This window comes from Nipponia nippon, unplaced genomic scaffold, assembly GCF_047370975.1.
Source record: "Nipponia nippon isolate SJK-2023a ecotype South Korea unplaced genomic scaffold, ASM4737097v1 scaffold_13, whole genome shotgun sequence".
NCBI classification, from domain to species: Eukaryota; Metazoa; Chordata; class Aves; order Pelecaniformes; family Threskiornithidae; genus Nipponia; species Nipponia nippon.
In genome coordinates this window covers 8,010,652-8,029,714 of record NW_028262324.1, presented here as the reverse complement: position 1 = coordinate 8,029,714, position 19,063 = coordinate 8,010,652, and the positions used below count along the sequence as shown (strand labels likewise).

Below are 19,063 nucleotides of genomic sequence, written 5' to 3'. Positions count from 1 at the left end.
TTTATTATCTTTCTCTTTCTAGCCCCTACCCTAAATCTCACTCTCCCCACCCCTACCAAAACAAAGCAAAACAAAAAAAACATTATTCACTTAAAATGAAGGGGGGAAAAAAAAAAGAAAGAAAAAATCCTCTAATCCAAAGCCTGGAAGCCATTCTCTAAAGACTACTTAATATGAAACTTTGTTTACAAGATACAAATATAGCCTTCTTACCACATTCAAAACCAGAAAACATCCACTTATTTAAAGAAATGTTTTTTCTATTTTGATCAACAAGGACATAGGTATTCATTTTAAATTTAAATTCAGCCCCAACAGTGCCATATGAATGTTTTAAATTCATATATGATACGCACTGTTTAAGAATGTTTAAACAAAGGAAGTAGGAAAAGCCTCAAAATACACAGCAAAACTTAATGGCTTCAATTTTAAAATATATTCTGATTGCAGCATGGCAAAATTATTCTGTTATGCTTACAGCCAGTCTTCAGAAAGAATAAGTGCAGTCAGTGTAGTAATTTGTCCCACTGGAAATTCTGTATAAAACATCTACCTAAAATAAACAAGGCTTCACAGCAAGAATCGTCAGTTGCCATTAAGGACACACCTTAAAGTTCTTACCACACAGTAACTAAACAAGTACAAACTAGTGGTGACTGTTTGCTACTTTTGTCTGAAAAGTTAATGAGATCAATTCACTCCTCAGTATCAGATCTTAAGATAATTTTCTTAAAAATGCAAGAGACAAACAACCCCAAAACATGAATATCCAGGATTCGAGTGTCTGATGTTTTATCAGAATGCCTAAGGTTCTTGTAAACACGAATATAAATACGAACATTTAAACCTGACACCACGTAACACTAAAAGGTAAAATGCTTAACTGCTAAGAATACTAGTGCTCTGGTACTGGAAGGCAGCTGTTGTTCCCCTGCCTTTTCTTTTGTTGTGCTTAATCTCATGTCAAGTCATTCAACCAACTCCAAAGCGATGAAGACATAATTGAACAACCTTAACTAAAAACTGATCTACTGTTCTTAAATAGCTATATATACTGTTTAACGACTCAAAAAGGCTAACATATGAAAAAGAATCTATAGAATTTAAATCAGCAACTCTGGTGCAAGCAGAAGAGTTGTTTGGCTGTAGGCCAAGCCAATCAATAATCACTGTAATAACCATGTTTCTGAAGTTATTTGTTTTTCGTATTCATCATCCTAAAAACTTAAAGACAAAACTTGAAAAACTCATACTGCTTTCAAGAATGAGCTGTGAGATCTAAAATCCAAAATATTTTGCACAGAATTACAATATTGCTCATTAAAAAATACGTTACAGAAAGATTAGTGATCACAAAGCCACATTCCTGCTACAGATCTTAAAATATTGACTCAGTTACAGAACTAGTACAGGGTAAAAAAAAAAAAAAAAAACCCTCCTCCACCCTTTCCCTCTTCCCTCCCCCTCTGCCAAAGAATGCAGTTTATCCTACTTATTTGAAACTGTCCTTTTATATTATTCAAGGAAACGCTTAAACCTTAGTGTGGACATCACAAATTAAAGTATTAGTCGTATTCCCAAACCTACAGTTAATAAGACCTCCTAAGAGCAATAAAACATGGCGTTAAAGCATTTGCAAGCCATTGTCATAGCACTGTGCTCTGATACCTTTGCAGACACAAAACCAGCCCCCACCAACCAACAAGCATGTAAGCATTGGTCAGCAAGTCAATGCCTGCTATTCAACTTGTAGTTAGGCGTTTTATTTCTGTGTCTTTCAGATCATATCACTCCTGCATTTCAGGGCCTAATAAAATGTGAAGAATGATATGCTCCCCCTCTCTCATTGCATCTGAAACTGCGTTATTTCCCTCTCTTCTTTTTCACACATTCTTACAAAAACTTCCCTTTTCACATACTTCTATAAGAAAACATTTCACTGCATCTACTTCAGTTCCTATTTCTATTTTCGATTTTCACTAGATCCTTCTGCCACTGCCTCCCCCTCAACCCCACTGGTAGAAACTGATGTAGTTTTAAAGCTCTCAAGGTCATTTCAGAAATGAAAAAAAAAAAAAAAACAACGTTGTTGCCTTAAAAAACCTTTAAACACACAAAACCCCTAAACTAAACCCTTTTCAAATTCAAACGCCTTTCATCAGCAGATCAATAACCCAACATAAAGATTTTTGTTCACCACCACTTCAAAACTATTACACTTCAATTCAAATACTTACTGGGAGTCACACAGCACATTTTATGGGATGGCTCATTAGAGTACATACAGACCTTACTTTGGCTGCAGGTTTTCTGTGTGGGAAACAAACAAACAACAAAAAAAAAACCCCACACCCAGAAACAGAAAGTCCAGTAGGTATCACGGAACAGGAATGAAATCTAATCTCTAGATATTCTAGAATTTTATTGTCCTCACTTGGCAACGTCTTTTGTTGCTTAAGAAGTCAGTTGCGGCTTATTTATTTATTTTCTAAACTTCCTATTCCCCTTTAAAAAAAAAAAAAAAAAAAGAGAAACACGATGCCAAAGAAATTATCAGGAAGGGTTTAGTCTTGAAGACAAAGGTAAATGAAACAGAACCTGGCAAAATGGATCAATAAACTTTTCATTAACACCCCCCCCCCCCCGCCCCATGAGCCACTTACTACAAATCCTTCTTCCAGGAACATCTTTGACTCACAAAGAAAGTGTCTCTTCCCGCTCCACCCCTCCCCACCCGGCAGAAAAGGACCCCCAAAACCCAGGCTCCTCGCCCGGAGTATTTAAAAGCAAAGACCCAGGTTTACAATGGAAGTTTGAGACACCTACTTGCGCGGGGGGAAGCAGGGGAGGGGGAGGCGATCCCGGGCAGCAGAAGGGAATCGGGGACAGCGAGAAGTTTGGGGGTGGGAGGGAGCGAGGGAAGGGCTCCTCTCCTCCGCGCCCGCCGCCGCCTCTCGCCCCCTGCCCGCCCGCGGCCGCTGCGGGCCGCCCCGGGGAGGGGCTCGGTACCTGCTGCTGCTCCGCCGCGGGGGGGGCGAGGCTGGCGCGGCCCGCGGTGGGCCGGCTGCCACACACCTGGCCCCCTCCCCGGCCCTTCCACCCCCGGGAGCCGCGTCCCCCCACACACCTGCCCTTCCTCCTCCTCCTCCTCCTCCTCCTCCTCCTCCTCCTCCTCTCCCCCAGGGGCGGCCGTGCGCCTCGCCAGCCTCCCAGGCGCCGGACAGCACGGGGACGGGCGGCCCTGCCCTGGGGGTCCCTCCCTCCCAAGGCGGGTGTACCTACCCCCCAGATCCCCCTGAAACGTCCCGGCGGGCGGCTGCCCCCCCCGCAGCCAGTCACACAACCAGCCCCTCAGGGCACAGCCCGCCCCGAGGGGAAGGGGGCTGCGCCTCCCTCAGGTGCCCCCGCGAGGGGGAGGAGGCGGGGAGGGGGGCCAGAGCCCCCTGGAAGTTGACCCCCAGCCCTCCCTCACCTGTGCCTGAGCCGCCTCCCCGGCCGGCATCCTGAGGCGGGGGCAGAGGGAGGAGGGGAGCGGGGGCGGCCGCCCGCGGTGCCGCCGGAGCCCGGACTCGGCGGCGCTGGCGCTCGGGGCACTGTTTGTAAACGGCTCCCGCCGCAGCTGTTGCTCGGGCAGCCCCTGGCTGGGGCCCCGCCCCCGCCGCCGGGCCCCGCCCCCGCCCGTGCAGGCCCCACCCCCTCGGCGGGGCGGGCGGCTCGTGGGGCGCGGGGCGGCAAGGCCGGGGCCGCCCGTTAAATAACGCGGCCCGGAGCGGGGCGGGGGGCCCGGGGCGGCGGTGCCTCAGGGCGGCCGGGCGGGGAGGCTGAGCGCCGCGGCGACTGTTCCCTTTGTGCCGCCGCGGGGCGAGGGGGAGCGCGGGAGTCCCCGGCGGTGCGCGGCCCCGCAGCGGCGGCGGTCGAGGCCTCGGCGGCCTTTGTGCTTTGTGATGCAGGCCGATGGCTATGCCTGCATAACAAAACGCGGCGAAGGACAGTTACGGGGAGCCTTGTGTCGCCCTGGCGTAGAGCGCTGGGCTGCTCCGATAGCCCCCTCTTTGCAAATGTAAATAAAACCGATGCGCCTCGTGAGTACCGGCCATCGGCTTCCCCGGGTGGCTCGTTGAGGGGCGAAACGGCCCACGCCACCCGTGGCCGCCGCGCGCGCCCGCGGGGACGCCGCCTCACGAGGAGGGGACGCAACGCGGGAAGGTCGCCGTTTGCTGCAGACGTCACCCCAAAAAGGCCAAGCGTCACCTAGAGTTTGCATTTCTTCTGACAGTCATAAGCGCTCAGCTGTTCTGCCTGGCATAGCGTTACTTCTCCAGAGCGACGGAGGCTAAAGTGGAATTAAGCAGAAAAAGACTTAAAAGTATTTTTTCAAGTATTCCACCTGGAACCGAGCGGCTTTTTAGGAGTTAAACGCAATCTGTAATACTGTTATAATGCTGTTAGCAAAGTGCTTAATCTCTGCTAGACTCTGAGGTTAGCACCTTTTTCGAGTAAATGGGATAAGAAAGAGGTGAGCTTCCACGTGGTCTCTCCTCTTGTTTTTCCCCCAAAGACACCCTGAGACCTGTTAAAGTCAGCTTAGTTTACATCAGTAGGTTTAGATCACACCCAGGGGCTTATTTGCTTCAATATAAAAACCATCCTGCCTGAATGGAGGACATTTCTAAAATAATTGCAACTAAAATTATGTGGTTTTTTAAGTGTTTTCAAAATGTTCTCCCAGTCTAAAATGAGGTTGAAATTTAGGTCGCTTATATGGCAAATAAAGATTAATCAAAAACATTGCAGAATGTGGCAATATACTTACTCACCAGGTAATTCTGGAAGATGAAATATCTTTATTGGCCAAGTTGAATCTTGCCTCACATTAACTTGAAACAGAATTCTTTTCATGAAAAGAAGGTTAAAACTGATAAGGCCAAACTTCTAAAATACATATGTTTAAGACCTGGCCCTTCAACTAGTCATATAGGTCGATGGTGCACCCTTACTAGTTTCCTGAAAGTTAAAAAACCTCTGCATCAATCAGCTGTGTGAACCAAAACCACGCGGTTTTACCTTAGTCTGCTGCTTTGCAGGTTTTCAGGCATTAGGTCTTGGTCCTCCCGCTGCTCTGAATGGTTGGAGAGTTTTGAATTGATCCGGGAGGAAACTGATGTCGGGCTTGCTGCACAATGAGCAATTTCAGTTGGTTTTTTACGTGTCATTTTTTTGCAGTATGATGTATCCGAGTGAGGTGTTTATGCATGCGTGCAAAATATTCCACTGTATTGCAAGAGCTTCCCATTTCTTTGTAACTTGCCGCACGCTAATTTATACTACGTGACCAAACCTGATCCCACAAACGCTCCCAAGTTTAAGCATAGGAGTAGGCCAGTACGCTTCAGTGGGACTTGTAAGTTTTAAGTATCGATTATTTACAAATGGCAGCATGGCAAAAAGAACAAAGTAGAATTTCGCTGGAAATGGATGTGGGAGTTACCAGTTTTGCTACACCCAATGTCCTGAGTCACATGACTCTTAATCATGACTGTTAAAAAAATTAGTGTTTTTATTGTCTTCTGATTTGAGCATTTTTAAAGTCATTATACTGAAGACTTAGAAACAACTTCAGGGCCCACAAACGTTGAAAAATATTAGACTTGTGCTTTTGCTGTTAACTATGTCTCCTAAAAGACTCACAGGGTCAGGTTTTGCAATATTTCTTGTTCTCATGACATACCAAAACCCATTACTTCCCCCCCCCCCTTTCATTTTTTACCCCTTTTTAAAAATTGTGCTTTTTCAGGTGAAATCTACTGACCTTCTTGATCACAAGGGATGTTTCACTGGAGCCAGGACTCCAGATGACTGTAAACATGATTTAACAAAGAACATAGAAGCCGTATGGTTTTTATCCACTGAGATATGGCACCTCTGTGGAAGACATAAGTAAAAAGACTGTTTCAGGAAAAAAATAAGAGGCTCAGAATATCTTAAAACTTTTCTTCTTTTTTCCTTTTTTCTCAAAATGCATCATATACTATCACATTACATGACTGAAATGAAAACATCCAATTTATTTTTACAGATTAGCCACAATGACCTCTGTGATTTATGCTCATGGCGTTGGAAATGTTTGATAGGAGGCGAGGGCCAACGTGTAAAAATAAATCTTATATTTTCTTCTCCCTCTGTTTTGCCTTGTGTTGAGGACATTTGTTGCCTTTCTGGAGAAGCTTCAGCAATCGATGTATTATGTATGAAGTAAAAACTTCTACAACAAATGCACAGGAAAGACTGACAGACCTGTGTTTACTGTTCTGCACTATATGTTACTACACAGTCTTGCAATATTAAACCTAGCCCCAAACTAGACTTTGGAACCAGGCAGCATGCCCAAAATTGTGATAATGTCCTCCATAACAACAGAAAAAAATAAAACAACATTGCCAAAAGCTGAAAAGCAGATTCAGTCCCCAAACTCCTAATGTACTTACATTTAGAAGTTCTTTTAAATTACATTATGTATATTTACATTATGTAAAGATCCATAATAAAGTCTTGTGAACTGGCTCACGTCCTGCTCTTCTACATAGTGCACATGAGAAAACCCTCGCTGCCAGAGAGAGAATGAAAACAGAGCTGATCAGGCAACAGAAAGCCTTTACCTGAATTTACAGTCTTTCGAGGGTTAAGTGTGGATGTTTGTCTCAAACAACTGACCTGCGTAGCAAAATACCCAGTCTATACCTGGCAGCAGGAGATCGGCCAAGTTTCATTCTTTTGCACAGGGACTCTCTCATTTTAAATTCATATTTAGGCAGCTATTAAATCTGGCCCGCCGCGTGGTTAAGGCACAAATGGGATTTAGGGGATCTGGGCTCAGTCCCAGCTCTGCCACAGACTTCCTGCGTGATCTCGGGCAAGTCTTCTCACAGGGCTCACAAAATGCAGCAGGTTTGGGGTTGGTTTTTTTTTTTTAAGCCCCTGCTCTAGCAGTCAAGTCATTACATGAAATTCTCCGTTCGCTGGCATGAATAGATAAATAAAAGTAAATAGGCAGTGTTTTAGCTTTTAAAGAGATAAGCTTGAAACCACAATCAGAGTGTAACCCAATGGCTCAAAGTTAGAGGACACATTTTAGAAGTCCTTTTTAAAATGGGTGGCTGGGCCATGTGCTGGAATATAAAAGTCTACAGTCTTCATTTCTGCACAACAATTTCTATTTGTAAAGTCAGGATCATTTTGCCTCTTTGCTTACAAAATTGTTCATAAATTGTTTGTGCAATGTTCAGATGAGACCGAGACTAGAAAACAGAGAGAATTTCTTTTAAGAAGGCTTTATCAGTGTTTTGTGGCTTGTTTTTTGAATTTCCCCTTTGCACAAATTACTTCTTTCAGCATTATTTCAGCAACGACTAAAAGAAAATCCCATCGTGTCAGATGATTCTCCTGTTTTTGCCTCTGCAGAAGCACACGCAGTAGTATGTTTACAGGAAACGCCTGCTGCAGAGGCACTCTGGTAGTTAGACACGGTCTCAGATTTGACTAACATGCTCACATGATTAGATTTACTAAATGAAGACACAGATGAGACGGTGATGAGAAAGCTGCAAGCAATCAGGTTCTTGCAACATCAGATAATCCATGAAGCGACTTTGTGCAGTAACCATGCAGAAGGCTCCCCGCGCCCTCCCCCCCAAGAATGTGCCTGGCTGTTGCATTAGTAACTATCTCCTCAACCCATATTCAGTTACCAGGCTCCCTCGCATCAACAGCAGCTCTTTTTTCCCCCCCCCTCTTTGCATTCTAGACCAAAGTGCTGCATTCTTTAAAAATGCATTCGTAGCTATTTTTATGCTCAGCTAAAATTTGAAGGTTTAGTTACTTTCTAAGCAGCACATTTAATGTAGAACAGTTTATTTTTATAATGAGAAAGCAATGGCAGGGTTTTTCTTTCACTGTTTTATACATCCTGTCTGTATAAACTCATAGATATCAAATCCTGCAAGGCATGTTGACAGTACAGCTATTAAAGATTTTCTGTTTGACCTTGATTTTGTTTTGTTTTCGCTGCGTATGAACTTTAACAGACTTGAAGCATGACATGTCTTTTCTTTTTACTTATCACAGTATACGTAGCATAGGAAAAGACATGTAAACAGAAGCTTGTTCAATAGCATGTAGATTTCGCAAGGAAAATATATCCCTTTCTCGAAGCCCATTTTGCTCAACCTACAGTTTTGTTCCTGTACTTTGTTCTGCAAATGGATCCTTTTCGAAATGACGGCACACCGTGATGCATGTGTTCTCTTTTCTTATAACTCGTGGGGTGAGAGATCTGTGGGATCTTACTGTTATTTACTCAAGCACACGTAGTAGTTTGATGGAGTGTATCACAACAGTAATACCAGCAGCATCGTTGCTACTGTGGTGATAAAGAATAAAGATTTGCATGGAGAAGTAACAACTTTTATTAGATGTAGTTGGAAGAGAGAGAAGAGCTTTCAGGCACACAAGCCCTTCTTCAGGACTGAAAACAGAAACAAAGTTGAAGCATGCCTACATTTGTGCTGTGCGGTGAATGAAGACAAATACATCGGTGAAATATAAATGATGTAAAAAAGGCTGCTTGAGAAGATAAACAAACTGAAGATAATGAAGTCATACCCTCTGCCCAGAACGGCTCAGTTATCAGCACCAGAGGCCCTAAACTTTTGTTGTAACTTTCCAAATTGTCCTTCCCGGTGTCACGTGGCCTTTACTCTGAATATCAAGAGTCGGATCTAGAGACTGGCTATTAATCCTCTCTCTTCCTTGATTAGTTTGAGCTTCCAGTCTCCTCACTCTCAGTTTAGAACCTGCTTCTTCCCACTGTTTGGATATGGCAAAATAAAAACATATTCACCCATGCTAATTAGCACCCAACCCCATTCTTCAATTAAAAAAAAAAAATAATAATAAAAGCCCAACCCTGAGCTGACTACTCACACATACAGAGGCAGGTGTACACTGAACTGGTTCTAAAATTGAAGCCTAAATGTATTGTTAATACAACTTTCCTCACTCCGTTACTGAGCTTTGTTCACGCTTGTTACAAAATAAGTTGATCTACACCAAAAATCTGAGATCCTACAGAGCTCACAAGTCTGTAAAACAAGAGTTTTTACAGCCACACTTCAATTCTGACACTTGTGCTATGCTGTAGGTGTAATTCAAATGTCACCTTTTTCTCCACTTCTCCTGTCGGGGGTCAATTTTCATTTTGCCTTCCATTAAAGAAGTTTGCCTCCTCTTTGTTTTGATCTTAAACAAATTGAATTGAAGTTTCAGGCACACCAGTAATATTTGCAACAGGGTGTATCATCAAAATAATGGAAGTAGCTTGTCAGAGTTTCACAAAACGCTTCCAAACTGAAGGCGGCATTTCTAGATTAATTCCTTTACCTTCTATGGCATATTCAAAGTGCATTCAAAGACCAAAACTGCCTTAGAGGGTGGCAGTTACTGCTGCTTGTAATTGTGATGTGGAGGCAGATCCCCAAGAACTGAACCATAGGCAAGGAAACAAAATTATCTGCCTTAAAATAGCAGAGAGACTGAAGACATCTATGCATATTAATTCAGAGTAAAGGAAGTATTTATTTTGTCATGGTTTTTATGCAAGATTACCCCAGACTCTGTGACCCCTAGGAACAACATGGTGAGTTCAGTTAATTTTTTGAGGCGTGGTTTTGCAAAAGTATTTCCCTTAGAGTATGTCCTCACACTCAGCTATAGTGCTACTGCAGCACATAAAAGCCTGAATTGTGGGGCAGAGAGAATGGGATACAAAAAGTAATTTTGTGATGGTTTCCAAAACTTTCACGGTGTTAAAAATAATAATTGTCTCTCATAAACTGAAAGTGCTGATGCATTAATAATGGATGAGGGGATTCTTGCACATGTGTTTATTAATTTATAAACACCACACAGCCTCAGAATGAAAGGTGCTCCATAAATAGAAAGCTAATATTGATCAATGCTGAAGCGGTATTACCATTCTTGGAGGGTTGCAACGTTTTTTCTTCTTCCTAACCTGATAACAGAAAGAATTCCCTGAGCTTAGCTCTTTGTTATCATTATTTGTTTCTTCCTAGGATGGCTATTGTACCTTCATCAACACTTCCTCCTTGTATCAGAAATGCAGGGGGAAAAAAAAAAAAAAATCTGAGGCTTCTTAACATAGTGAGTGCCATAGAGCTGGTATGACAAAAACCTGCATTTGAAAGGTTATAAAAAAAAAAAAAAAAAAAGACAAGCAATTGTTTAAGATGAGGTATTAGCATGACAGTTGACAAAGGCATGGTATGTTGCCGGATCTCACTGGCTTCTAATGCTAGTTAATGAGAACAAGTATTCCTTGATCCGAGCGAGAGAGAGTTGGCTCACATGTTCTTACACAGACAGTGAATGCGCTTCCCCACTTTGGGAATTATTGTTCCAACACCATAAGAAGATATCAATATCATTTTACTTCAGAACACATTAGCTTTTTTTTCCCCTTTCACAACTGACTAGTAACCTGATCCCTGTCCTTACATTTGTTATGTTTATTTGGTTTACACTTTTGTGCTTCCCTCTTCTTGCAAAAATAACGTTCTTGCAACTGTGCGAGACGACACACTCGGTGCTCCGATAAACAGGTGATGAACATTTGCCATCTCTGTTCTGGGTTAAAGGGGGAGGGGGAACAGAAAAACCCACACTTCCCAGATCTAAGAAGCTTTCAAGTAACTTTCAAAACCAAGCCCAAAGCGCAGCCTCTTTGCACAGCTTCCACAGCTCCTGCCGTGCCGAGTTGCGCCAAAATTTCCCAAACCATCCCACAAGGGGAGTTTTGTCAATATGCTGCCAATACACCGGCTCAGATACAGACAGCTCTCGATAGCCAGCCAGTATGAGAAAACCTGCCAAATTAAAATACACATAAGAAAACGCTGAGATCCTGCTTACCTAGCGTGCCTTCCCTACCAGTCTTCATTTACTGCTGGGATGGAGTTCGGCGCTGGCGCTGCTGCTCTGCCTGCTGATGGTGCCAGCAAGGGGCTGCTCAGAGCAGGGCTTCAGCTGGTGCATATCAGTATCACACTATTGCCTTTAATGGAGCTACCATAATTTCCAGCAGCTGTGACTTCACCGCAGCATTTTAGCATGCTTAAGAGGAGTTTTGATCTTAAAACCTACTATTCTGTGAGGCCTAGTCCTGCGGTGATGGGCGGGCTGTGGTGTGGACAAGTCTGCCCCTCAACAAGCAGGATTTCCACTCCCATGTGGAAATTCAAAATTTGACATTGGTGTTTTGCCACAATGGAAGTACTGTATATGGGACAGAGTAATACCTTCCCTGCAGTCTTTTTGTGTCAGGATAGTATTCAAAGTAAATCATCAGATTTTGCTTCACTTTTGCCATTGTTCACTATTTCCTGTATGACTTTTTTTTTTTCCTCCAAAGAAATTAGCTATTACTTCATATTGAAGCTTTTGAGAGGACATTTTAAAAAGAAATTAACATAACTGGAAATTTTTCTGCCGATAAACCCCCTGTTTTCAAACAAGACACCGTGAAGCCTCACAGTACACATGCAACTGAGGACATTTTAAGCTTAAACTACTGACATTAGACAAAGAGGAAGGTGACTTGTTCTGTGGAAGCAAATGCAAAAACTGAACCATCAGAAATGAAATGATGAGCAGAATTGAAATGTAAACCCCTTTCAGTTTATTCATCTCAGATGGTGTTACTGCAGATTAAACAGGAGAAATTTTTTATAAGGGACTTTTTTTAATATGAGAGTGTTCTTCCAAAGTTAGAGGATATTATAGTTTTATAATAATGAAGTTTCTGTTAACACAGTTTGGGAGAAGACGGTTTGTTTCTGTGATTAAGAAAGCAGGACATTCTGTATAGACTATATATAATAACTGGAAAGTACACGTACATGCATACTTACAGGAAAAAAAGCAGCATGTTTGTCTGAAGCATACTGCAGTAGCTAGCTATGAATATTGTAGAGAAGCAGACCTCTCTCCCAGGTCTCCTAATAACAGCTTTCGGTGCTGACAAAATCCTTGCCCAACAGATGCAACCATAGCTTTATCAAGGACTTCTGGTGACACTATAAACCATAAGAGTGAAAAAATGCTTCCTGCTGCAGACTTCCTGCTTCTGCTGCAGGAACAGCACAGACCAGTTTTTTTCAGACGTTATATCTTTATCAGGCTGCCTGGCCAACTAAAGCCTTCAACGCAGCACACACAAGTTTAGAAAATTGTGTAAACTGGTAACACTGTGTCCTCTGGTGTTGTATACGTAGATTTAGATCAATACGTTTAGCAAATGTTGAAAGGTAATAGTAAATGCGATCATTTTATACACTGTAAGAAATGCTCCATAATCTGTTCTGCTGGGATAGAGACCAAAATGGTTTTAGACATTCATCATCGAAGGTGGATTTTCAAGAGAAATTAGGAACTCGATGGAGTATTGCAAATGTGCGTGAAGCTGGATGGCTGCTTTAGGCATGTAATTATTTAAATTCAGGTATGTAAACCAGGTAGTTGTACATGGAGAGAGTTAATTGGGCAAATTTTCATTTCCTTTTTACCTGTACAGACACTCAGGAGAAATCAGAAGAACTCCCTGTGAATACGTGCCCCCTGCATTTTCTACCTGCACCGACACCAAAAAGATCTAAGGCTCGGTATCCTGCTATGGATCCCCATACAGAACTGCCTTTGAAGTAAGGAGACCGTATACTTTTCAGCGCCCCCGGCCATGTCAGCTTGCTGACCGCCCCCCTTCCCCTTTCATGCTGCCCCCCGGGAGCGCAGCTTTGCTGCACTCTCCCTCCATCCCAGGACTCCGATCTGACTTTTTTGTAGCCTCGGTTTCTGGGCTGCCCCTCATTCTGTTACTTTTTAGACCTGTGCACAAAGGCAGAGAGAAGAAAGGAAACACAGGACGTGTCTTTCTGGGTTTGTCAAGAGGATTTTTTTTTCTTTTTTTTTTTTTTTTACAAGTTGCAGTGAATATAGATAGACGAGGGAAAGAGCGAGTGTGCATATGTACCATGAGATACAGGAATATCTCAATAGGCATTTTACTATACTCTCAGTTTCCCTACCCCTAGCAACATGCTGACAAATCAAGAACTGCCATCCTATATACAGTACTCCAGCTGTCAGCCTTAAGCAGTGCGTCTCCTTGCCAGAGTACAGCCTTTCCTTTGTTTCAGCTTTGAAAATAAAATCACAATTTGTAAAATAAAGGGAAAATAATTCTTTTTCTAAGGCAGGAAGGTCACTAATCCTTTTTAAAGGTTCATAACTGCATTAACTGCTTTGAACAAGAAGCTACATACTGAATGATAATGGATTTGTAGTAACAGTATGCCTCGTATTTAATATAATAATAACCAGTTACATAAAGTCAACAGACTCACTATAGTCACCTGCTACTTAATTTTATAAATATTTTCATTGATTTAAATTGTTCTTAGTAAGAAATATTTGTCATCTGAACAGCCTTTGTTTCTACTTGATCATTTTCAAGGGAGGAAAAAGACTTTTTGAAGATAGCTATGACTATATAAAATTTTTGAAGCTGGCTCAGAGAGGGTCGTGCACTATGTTAATGTCCTAGACTTTCATGTCTTGCGTCTTAGAAACAGGAATAGGTCAAAGGTAACGTGAGTTTTGTGGGGCTTTTAAAAAATGCATTGTGTAGGAGTGAGTGACTTGCAGAGGCACAATCTGCATAGGTAGCACAAGTCTCACTTAAAACCATCCACCATTTAATTGCAAGTCATAGGTGGCCGTGAGAGCAAAAGAATCACTGCTGCATACTGGTACAGATACTTAACAAATAGTGGTAGGCACCACCATACCCATTTTATAGATGGAGAAACTGAGGCTTAGAGAGGCACAGTATTTTCCCCAAGATACTACAAGTGTAAGACACAGCCGCTGAACGAAGTGTATAAAACCTTTAAAGAATACCGTACAATAGCCATATGACATCTTCTAACGAACCAAAACCATGGATCTCTCAGTAATTAGCCAGAGGAGGAACAGAATGCAATACAATGGGATTAGCTAGGGCTAGTCTATGCTTAGATATTTGCAAGCACATCCTTTTTTGTCACCAACAAGATGAGAAAAGAATTTTTTTGTCCTTTTCTTCTTTGTTCAAGAAAAATTCAAGGGCTTGATTTGCCCTTCATCTGGGTTTTCTGCCTAAAAGGGCAGTGCAATTAGAATTTGTGCGGTAGCGTGAGATGAATTTTCATACATCCCCAGTTCCCGGGATCTGTGTAGTGGATGTGTAGCTCTTGTACTGCTTTTCTCGGAAATGTTGGATTTATTGAGCACGCGATATATGGTTGATTCACACATGTGCAATAAGTTTGATGCATCCCGGATACATCAGGTTTATTCTACATGCCATTACACAGCACATGTGCACGTATTTCTCTCCAGGAAATCCCAGACAGAAATGCATCAACCCCAGATTAGCTCTTCATAGCCAAGGATGGGCTGAGTGGATTAAGGAGCCGCTGGCTGTGAGGAATATATTGACTCATGGCTTTGGAGACAATACCTATCATCCCCAATGCAAAATCCCAAGGGGAAATATGGGAAATTTCCATTAACGAGTCAGCTTCATTTCCCCCCATTCATTGCTGTAGGTTTCTTAGGATTGAAACTACCCCAACCCCCTTTCATCCCCCAATATTCAGGAAGTACCAGCCGGGCTCTGTTTTCCCTGAGAAAGGCTGCACAATGTAACTGCGAGCACAGTTTGGGCCATTGCAGTCAGATGCAGAGGATCTTAATCCAAGGTTTTTTAAAAAAGGAAACAAAGGAATCCTAATTAGATGGAATATTGGAGGCTCTCATCTGGGACTCTCGTTGTTTGCAAGCCAAAGGTGATTAGGAAGAGTCCATGATTTAAAAAAAAAAAAAATCCCTGAAACTGCTCCTTCAGTTTGCAGGAGCCACTCATTTATAACACAACAGGACAAAATAGCATGTAATATTTCCAAAGCCTACTAGAAGGATGGTGTCTTGAACTGAAATATTTGTTAATACAAGAGTAAAGCCAGTTTGCACATGAAATGAATCCCAATGAAATGAATAAATTCAGGTATTATTAAAATAATATCATGCAAAGCAATAAAAGATAGTAAGTGCTGCAAAAGCAGGAAATCACTAGGGAAGATATCTGTTGCCCCAAGACTTAAGTTGGAATGAATTCCTAGAATCTTAAACGCTAATTTAAAACTGCTTCATTGCAGATTTATTTTGAATATCGTGTCTTGTCAATAGACAAAGGGTAAGCAACACTAAAGTGCTGTGTTAAAAGCAGTCACAGTAATCGAGGTCAGATGTCTCCATAAGCTGAGAAGTATTCAGAGGTACTGTATTTCTCTGGTTCACTTGTAGAATTTTCTTCCCCTGTATCTTGTAATTTGCTAAATGATTTGAGAGAAACCAAACCACCTACATTTAATTAGCTTTATAAATCAAAGGTGACAATTCTTTAGTAACCTGTATTATTTCCCAGCGTAGCAAGCTAGAAAAATGCCGACAAATTTATTTATTGACCTGTTGTGTTTTGCAAGGACAGCCAATGTTATATTGATCCAGCTATTGAAAATACTGTAGCAGGGGCAATAACATTCAAGTGCCAGTGTCTCCACATAATCACTATTCTGTACTCTCCCTACCCGAGTGATATCCCCCATCTCTTACGAAAATGCAAATGCACCCATCCCCCAGACCTACCCTCCTCTCGCTTTCCGGGAGGATCCGTATTGTCAGAGATTAAACTGAGAAGAGAGCAGAGACCTTCAAATTTACTTGGCATATAGTTTGCTGCTTTCATCGGAAGCGATGGTTAGTAACTACTGTTGCAACTTTAATTATATCTTCAATACCAGCTACCCCACCCCCAGCACTTTCTGTAAACCTCCTTTTGTATCACCCAGGAATCCGATCCTGCAATCCTTCATGGGAAAACCTCTATTGAAGTCAATGGGGTTGACTTCTGATTTCCTTAGGTCTCACTTCTGTAACATATATATTTAAGGCATAGGCTTTTCTTTCTGGTGCTTTAAAGTATGAATGCGCAGAAGTCTTTGGGAGATCAGGATTTCCATTTTTAGTTCATGATAAAATGAAAAAATAAATGAAGACTTCAGTATTTGACCTATTGGGATACCTCACTTGACAATCACTCATGAGTTCGGGTGACAAGGTCACGTTCCTTATTCTTTATTCATTTAACCGTTTTATAATTATAAGTAGGAATGGAAAGCAAGCAATCTTCACAGTTAATAATCTTCCCAGACCCCAGGGTACAGATCTGGAAAATGGAGGGAACAATGGGGAAAACTTAAAAATTGTTTTCCATAATTTATTACCATCAGTTAAAGAAAAAAAGTGTGTCTTTGGAAATGCTCGTTCATTTACATTTCTAGCAAAATCCATCCTGAACTTAGCAGTCAGCTAAAAAGATACAGAAGACACTGAAAATAGGGCCCGGAATATTATTTTCCAGTTGATGTTCTCTTTTTCCCATGTGCATTTTTATGCAAATATTGTTAGTTTCGCTGCCTCCAATGATCCTTAATTCCCACTGAGACCTCTGAGAGCCGAAGGTCTTCATCATCACACAATTATTTTATATATTAAAACATGACTGAGGACAGGAGGTTAGGCTGTCGTAATTGCCGTGTGCGGCTGGCTGGCGTTCCCTATGCATATTTTTGTGTTGCAATGACAAAGGCCACAAGTCAAGAAATCACTTTCGCACATGCTCAAATCCTGTCGTCCTCAAGACCACATTTAAGTGCGTGACCAACTGTAAGTATTACCTTGTGCGTGTTGTTAACCACATGCTTAAGCGTGGTCTCAAATAGGGATGCATTCCTGAATCCAAATCAATCTATCAAAATAGCTGCAGGTGAAAATTCTTCATACGTGCTTTCTGTGTACGTAATGAAATATGCGTGGTCATACAAGTACAGGCCTGTATTGCCGTTTATTTCAGAAAAAAGGAAAGTATTTAGTTTTATGTGCTATGCAGTTTAAAAGCTGCCTCTGGAAAAAGCAGGACATTTTCCTGAGTGTTATATTGCTTAGATATTTAATGCTCAGAAAGAAGGCCAGCAATTAAAAAAAACAAATCAGCATTTCAAAATTATATATAGTTTTTGTATTTTAGACTGATATTTTTTCTAGAACATTTCCTTATGAAGCCTGTTTCAGACTAATACGTAAATTTTAAAAAGGAAAATGTTTGTATAACCTCGTAGTTTGAAAATAATCAAAGTGATGCGAGATACATGCTGGGTACCCAGATGGATAATATTTTGTTTTTCTATGTGAACGTCTTTTGTCTTAAAGCTAGTGTGAAAATCTAGAAGAGGGCCCCACATGATTGATCACCACAAGCATCAGAAGGAAATGATTCACCACAACACTGTAACTGAAACTGCTTCAACACCTGATTGCAAACTTCACACTAGGGGACTAATTAACTGCTGTACCTGCTCGGAGATTGCTGCAATGCACAGGACACCTCGCCTGGTATAATTTCAGCTGTGAATATCCACTGCTCTGACTGATTATTATTAGTGGAAACATACATTGCATTCAGAAGTGCATGGAGAAGTTAAAAATATATATTTTTTTAATAGGAAGACATTAAATTATAATTCCATTCAGACATTGCTTCAAAAAAAAGTGTAACAGGACCTCAATATATACCTAAAGTGAGGTATACATGTATTTTTTTGTCGCATGACAGGACTGTTTTCAGCTTAAGGGTTTTGCTACTTTTTCCATGAACTCCATTTCACGAATAATATTAACATTTGTGAAACATTTTCAGAATTGGCAATATTAGGAACATAAGGTTCATATTGTTTGAATTTAGATATAAAACAGTACATGAAATATCGTGCAGCTACCCATGCATTGTGCTCATAACTAAGCCAATGTCTCTGCAGATTTATCATCAGAAATACAAGTTTGCAGTCTGCAAACGGAGATAATGTATTCCTAGCAAAGCACTTGTGCGTAGTGATTAGAAATAATGGAAGAATAGCTGGCTGTGGGGGTTTTTTTAAGGAGAAAAAAAAAGACAAATTCTATTAAATAATTTTTTTAGCCTGACAATAGTCATATGGCTGCAAATTAATCTACTAAAATACAGGTTTTATAACGAGGATCCAGAAATGTGTTGTTCTTTTTCACTACATGGACAATGTCAGTTGTTTTGACAAATAAAATATTTCTTCCCTTTCCCCTCTTCTCCTGCCTCCCCCATGCAATTTAAATTAAAAAAATTTTTTTGAATAGTGTTTCAAGCAATAAAAAAAAAAAAAGTCCTCCACTTTGGCAAGAGTGTAGAATGATTTGGCAATAGCAGAGAATGATTTATCCTTTGTTCTCATTTTCTAAATGATTCTGATAGTTTGTCGTGATGAGATGAAGAAATCGGTGAGCTCTTCAGGAAAGCAACATAAAAAGGCATCAAGGCAGTGTCACAGTGACATCAATTTGATGCTCCTAAAAATAACTATGTACAAATCTCCATCACATTCACAGGTCTCACCGTGAGCAAAGTTCGTTAAGCCCCTATAATAACAGGTACATTTCTTGATCATCAAATATTATTTTCCCTTTAAAAGCCTGCTAATTCTGTGTATACAGAGGGCTCCAATCACTTGCATTAGTGTGTCTCTCAGGGATGATTTAGGTAAAATATTTTTTTAACCTGCCCTATAAAGTGATCATGTCTATAAACCCCATAGTCCCTATGTCTGCGCAGTATTTGCAAAAAAGCCGCTCGTTTGGCCACGTGCAGCTGCGACAGGCAGAACTGCGAGGCCTTCCCTTCAGTTTTTCCACTCGCCTCTCTTGTCTCCACATGAAGAAGTGAGGAAGAATGGCTGGCAGCAAGAGTGCAGGAATGAGTCAAGACACAGCTGCAAGATTTAAACATCTGATGACCAGTCATCTCACA

At 41.5% G+C, this 19,063-nt stretch overlaps 1 protein-coding gene and 1 long non-coding RNA gene across 5 annotated transcripts in view; both read right to left on the bottom strand.

Annotated features, from left to right (window-relative positions):
- The window catches only part of ZNF217 (zinc finger protein 217), a 28,825-nt gene extending 25,194 nt beyond the window's left edge, over positions 1-3,631 (bottom strand). Inside the window, exons 1-2 of one of the 4 annotated variants that reach the window (XM_087750165.1) lie at positions 3,473-3,631; positions 2,238-2,310 (exon numbers count right to left, since the gene is read on the bottom strand). The gene's annotated coding sequence lies outside the window, so the exon portion shown is untranslated. Of the gene's footprint in view, positions 1-2,237; positions 2,311-2,826; positions 2,952-3,282; positions 3,420-3,472 lie in introns of those variants that run through there. The other 3 variants (XM_087750164.1, XM_087750167.1, XM_087750166.1) reach the window with 3 other exon arrangements.
- Positions 3,632-3,942: 311 nt separating this feature from the next.
- Positions 3,943-11,094, bottom strand: LOC148056524 (uncharacterized). Its single transcript, XR_015703109.1, has 4 exons — positions 10,984-11,094; positions 5,810-5,922; positions 5,065-5,173; positions 3,943-4,333 (listed from the first exon to the last, which is right to left on the bottom strand). It is a non-coding gene; the product is annotated as an uncharacterized LOC148056524 (long non-coding RNA).
- Between the last annotated feature and the right edge of the window lie 7,969 nt (positions 11,095-19,063).